The 6000-nt window shown below is 36.0% G+C and overlaps 1 protein-coding gene across 2 annotated transcripts in view; it reads left to right on the top strand.

The window, feature by feature from the left end:
* Nucleotides 1-2044: 2044 nt before the first annotated feature.
* LOC6559686 (potassium voltage-gated channel subfamily KQT member 4) overlaps nt 2045-6000 on the top strand; it is a 55171-nt gene continuing 51215 nt past the window's right edge. The window contains exon 1 of one of the 2 annotated variants that reach the window (XM_043216439.1): nt 2045-2564. The gene's annotated coding sequence lies outside the window, so the exon portion shown is untranslated. The remainder of the gene's footprint in view (nt 2565-6000) is intronic. The other variant, XM_043216441.1, reaches the window with a different exon arrangement.

The raw sequence follows: 6000 nt of genomic DNA, 5'->3' as shown, positions 1-6000 counted from the left end.
AGAACACAGATTCATTTGGGCAACTGTCTTATTTCACTTAACCAGCTTTAAAAAGCATGACACATTCTGAACGAATGTCGGACTGGAAAAACAATCAATGTTTGTGGCATTATACACAGCCTGGGGATCACTGCACTTTAAACATAATATCTTATGACAAATAGATATTTATATATATTTGGAAGTCCTCATCTTGGTAGCTTGAAAGGTGTGGCGATTTTTGGTGGCCTGGAAATTTTCTTAGTAACCTTGCATGGAATTTCCTAGTAATCCTAGTAATCTAGAGTAATCTAATCCAAGTCAATTTTTCAAACTGCAAACAAACTTTGGTGACTATAGCTCAAAAACTGCCATTTAAAGTCATTTTCGGTTTTTATGGGCAGAAAGTAGCTCGGATATTTTTTGAAACTGTGGGAGATATGCGAATTTATCGATTTGCACTTCCGAATTGATCGATTTGTATGTATTATTTTTATCAACACATAAGGCCAATTTTGTGTATTTTTATCGACCTTTAAATGGAGTTAAAATTCGGTAACTGTACCTCAAAAACCTCTGTGGAGCAGGGACTATGTGACGGGCGGAGGAGGGCATGGCCTAGAGGGACGTTGCCAACATATACTAACCGAATAAGGGGACTCTTTTATCGTTTAGCGATTAATGACTATATCGATTTAACACTGTTATAATACTCTAGCTCCACGAACTGACAGACAGACAGACAGCCAGCATATACAGCCAATATACTCTTTTGCCTTTGGAAGCAGTGTATAAGAATTTGGTAATAAGTTATAAATTGTTCAGCATATCCAAATAAACTGAGCTTATTGTGCGGCAAATGGGAAAATCCATATATTTTCCAAGAAAATTGATAGAAATTGGGAAATGCGAACTAAAAGCTAAAAGCGCAGTGATTATGTGCATTGATTTGATTGTTTGGTAAAGTTCAAAGTTGGAATTTTGTGTACACAATTTCATTTACTTTGGGCACCCATTCAGTGCGGAGCCATCAAGATAAACCCTTTTATTTCTCTGCTTTCCCGGTCCAAAAGCCCCCTTTATTTATATGATTTCCCATCAAATGAAATCCACATACAACAACAAGAACAACAACACAACAAGAACAGCAACAACAAGAAGCACGAGCACGTGCAAATAATATCCATCAGTCGTATGGCCGCAGATTTGTGTGGAGCACCGCGCCCAACCGAATAACAGAAAAACAACATTTGTGCAAATTTCGGTTCCATTCATTGAATCAGCGGCTGGTGGCAAATAGAAGTGGCGGCAATCAGTCCCAAGGCAAAAAAAAAAGACACCAAGAAAAAAAAACACAAAGATAATAATGTGTGAGTATCTCTTACAACTAACTAACGGTCATGTAAATACATAAGCGTGTGTATGTGTGTGTATGTGTGTTAGGCAACGCATGCCGTGAACTGTTGCGCGAAGCAAGCGCCGTTAATGAACTTAAGCTCAGACATAGGACATAGAGAAAACCCCAAAACTACACACACATAGATAGCAAAGGCGCGGCATACACACACGAACACACACACACACACGCACGCACATGCACTCTCGCGCAGAGAAGAGGCAGTGACCTACCAACCTACTCAAGCTATTTGACATGCCATGCACGAAAACTGAAACCAAGGCAAACAAAAAAAAGAACGCACGGCGTTTCAAACACTCACACACACAAACACATACACACACACACACACACACACACAGACACACATACACACACACTTCAAAACGGCAACAGTTTGCGCGAGCGCCAAACAACAAGAACAAGTGAGAGTCATACCAAATGGTTTGAGCACAAATTCACAACGAACCGCAACATGTTGGCAGCGCACAAAACTGATGACGTATACGAGTCAGCATGTGGCCAGAGCACACGGCTTATGCCCAACCAACAATAAAAGCGACTCCACTCACACCAGCGCAACAGCGCACACGTTGAGTGCGACGGTGTTTGAGCGCAAACGTCAAGTATTGGCGGCATCTTTTGTAGCAAATTTTTCGCACAAGTATCGCAGACGACGCTGTTCTGTTCACACGTTCGGCAAACGCTGCTGCCGCTATCGTTGCCGCTGCTGTTTGTCGTCAGTTACACTTATTTACTACGCATTCGTATTCGGCGTGTGTGATAAAAAAAAAAAAGAGAAAAGTATTTTCAACTTGAATCTGTTGGCACGCGCCTAAAACCAACAACAAATTGAGTAATAATTGCGAATGCAAATGCAAATTCGGGTTTCATTGTCCGACGTGTGTGTATTTGTCTATGTGTGTGAGTGCGAAAAGAATCGCTGATTAAAAGCTTAAATTGGCTTTAGCAAAGCGTACAATCAACAACAACAACAACCACAACCAAAAAAACAAACAACTCAAGCATCAGAAACAACACCAATTACAACAACAACAACAACAAAAGAAAATAAATAACCGGCGCAAAGACGCTTTAACAACAAATAAAAAAATTTAAAAAAAACACACAAGAAATACAAGAAAATAAATAATAATTAAGCTGATATTGCAAGCAGCTCAGCAGAAAGGTGCGACAATTTCAATTTTGTTTATCCCCCACATTGTTTAACATAAGCTTTTATTTAAATTTAATTGCCTTTATTACAAATTCTGTGTTAATCGAACTGCAAACACTGCACAAATATATTTAGTAATATGTATTTTGTAAAATTGTATTGCAAATTATTTGCGTGAAGATTTCGAAATTAAATGCTTCTCTCATTGGTGGCGGAAATTATCGTCTGATTTTCTACATTGGATATACTTATATATATATATACAAATATATATATATATCTATACACATTTCACTGCCCTGCCCCAGACATCTGTAGACATTTGCAACACTGCCAAACATGAATTGAGTCCCAAGAATATTTCAATTCTCTGATTTTTCAATCCGTGAACTTTTCCTTTGATTGCTATCATTAATTTAAAAACCAACAGCAAAACAATAAAAAGCTTCTGCCAAATTTGTATATTCAAATTTCATTCGAGCATCGTAAATAATATTTTATTTGAAAGTGAAAATGAATAACATATTCGATTTCATTTGAATGCATATCGATGCTGTCATCTATTGACATTTTAATGGCTTCATTAAAATAAACACTTGCATATTTAAATTCTTGGAATTGAAAGTTGAATATAGCACTTAATAATTGAATTGAATAACCACAACGTGACATTTGGATACGAAAAAAAACCCAATTATTGGGTTGATAATGAGATACCCTGAAATAAATGTATATTTTACCATGAAATTGATGAGTAAACTGAAAGAAAAAAAAACACATGAATTGTCTCAGGTATTCATTTGTTCATTTAGATATATTAATTTGATATGCATATAGTATTTTTTGTTGGAAATTTAAGGGAATGGGCAAAATGCAAATGTTTTTCTGTGCTGTAGTGTATTCCATAGGCGGGCAATAAAAAAAAGGCAGATTCTTATCTATAGCTGTGTATAACAGCTGTATTTGCCCACATTCAGATACATATATTCATAGAAATATACATTTTATTTAAATCTATCTCAGTTGTTTGGCGGCTCATTGAAGGCGACTGCAGCGTGGCTAAAAAACGTGTGCTTAATCCAGCAACAACAATAATAATATTGAGTAAATAGCGAATGAAAGATGTATAACAGAAACGAATTCATTTAAAAAGAGCCTCACTAAGAATTCACAACTTGCTGCCAAGCACACAAACACACACAAACACACACACACGCATACATACATATATAAATAGCAAAGACAAAGCACGCCAGACAAATGGACAAGTTCACTAATTTAACCGAAAAATGCTTTAGCGCCAGCTGATTGACCGTCAAAAAGCGTGTGCGGAAAATACATAGTGTACACAGAGTGCGGGGGACGCTTTTGCAATTTCCAGTTCCATTTCCAACTGTGCTACGTGCTGGGCTCTCAAGCCGAAACATGCCACCCATTCTCCCCACCCTACCCCAACCCCCACAAGAAACACGCCCTAGAACACCCACAGTGCATATCACTCAGCACCGGCTGCTGACAAACCAATTTACTGTGAACACTAAAACTACCTCAAAAATATATATATAATATATGTATATATATATATAGATATGTATGTGAGATGCATGCATTAGCCACAGTGCGATTTGCGCTGTGACAATCCGAGTTTCGAAAACATCCGACATTCAAGTGAATCTGAGAAACTGAAGTTTGCATTCCAATTCACAAAGCAAATCAAATCGATTATAAGCAAATCGCTTATACTAAGCACTATTTTAAAAGCTGAAATGACCTCGATCATGAATCCGCTCGTTATAAATGTAAATGTAAATATTATATATATATAAATATATATATCCGATAAAATTTTCAAAAGTATTCAACATTTTTAGGTATTTCATTTTGATAAAAATTTTGTTTATCTTAAGAGAAACAGAGAAATTGTACACATTTTTCCAATTTGCAAGATAGAATTCAATTTGCGAATAGAAATTGTCTTTCTATTCTGACACAGAGAAAGAGTGTACAAATTATAATGTAAATATTTTGATTAATTTCTAACAAAATAGCCTATTACATTGAAAATAAAAACCCGTTTACGTACAATTATTCTTTATATCGTATTTTTGGCAACGAGTCTGAAATTGTATTTTAAATGTAAATGTAAATTTTAAATGTAAATTTAAAATGTAAACTAAACTAGGACTCGGATTTAGTTCGCAGAATTAATATAGGTGTAGGTGTAGACTAATTGTCTGTTTCTAAGAATTTACATTCACACATATTTACATTTAGAGAAGAAGAATTAACCAAAAGCCAATTAAGATTTTCTAGACGCTTCTGGGATGGGATTCAATTAGCCCCAACTACTACTTGGTGGAAACACAAATGCAAATTTTGTAGACTTGAATTCTTAGCTGTTTTAAAGAGCATAAGCAGCAACAATGCCAAAAACAACAACAACAGTAATAACAACAACAACAACAATGCCAACAAACAAAACCAAAATTTAAAGCCACCTGATAAAGAGGCATACTCGAAAGATAAGCGACAAATTTGGTACGTGCCTGAAATTCTATAGCCCCAAATGTGTTCTAGAGATGACAAGTGGGGGATTAAAACAGTTTTTAGTACACAGTCTCTAGATGGATGAGGGGCAAGGGGAGGTAGTCAGATATAGTTGAGAACAACGTGTGCACAACATTTCCATTTCTAAATCAATTACAACAAGCAAAAAAAAAAAAAAACAAAAAACAGTTTTTGTTTTTGTTTTATTTTGTGTTAGAATTGGAATTGAAATTGGAAATTGGGGATATGTTAAACACCTTGCAATGGTTCCAGCTGTTTACTGATGGCCACTTTGTCTGTCGGAGCTGTTCGATTGAGTTTTTATTTTTGTTCATCTTGTACATCTTGTGGCTTCTGTTTTATTCAGTTTGGCTGAGTGGCAAACAGTTGCAAATGCCACAACACCGTTTCCATAAATTACACGCAGCAGGCGTTTCTCGTCCACAGGATGTTGTACAGTAATCCCTCCGCATCGCAAACTTAGGAACGACAATTGTCAGTTGTCATTACTAAATGAAATGCAGTCAGAGTGCTTATAGATTTTGTTGACCTGACAACTAGAATATCAGCTGTCGCATAAGCTCCGAATTTCTCAACGCAAACTTTGCAAAACATTTTCAATTATCCTACAACTAGTTGGGGTAAATCCGCTCGCAGCTAAGTTGAAGCTTATCTTTCGTACACTCCAGAGAGGTTATTAAATGATAGCTTTACTTTGAAATGTGCGTAGCTTTGTTCAAGTTTCGACTGAAAACCCAATTTTGGCTGGTAGCGAAAAAGTAGCTTAACCTTGACTCAAGTTCAATTTCATAATGCATAATTAGAATTATTTACATTTCGTTTAGATTTTAAAGCTTTCAATAAGCCACTTAATTGAATAAATAATACATTATTTACATTT

The sequence above is a fragment of the Drosophila grimshawi genome, unplaced genomic scaffold (genome assembly GCF_018153295.1).
Source record: "Drosophila grimshawi isolate 15287-2541.00 unplaced genomic scaffold, ASM1815329v1 contig_1369, whole genome shotgun sequence".
NCBI lineage: Eukaryota > Metazoa > Arthropoda > Insecta > Diptera > Drosophilidae > Drosophila > Drosophila grimshawi.
The sequence above is the reverse complement of the archived record's forward strand: the minus strand, read 5'-3'. Positions and strand labels throughout refer to the sequence as shown.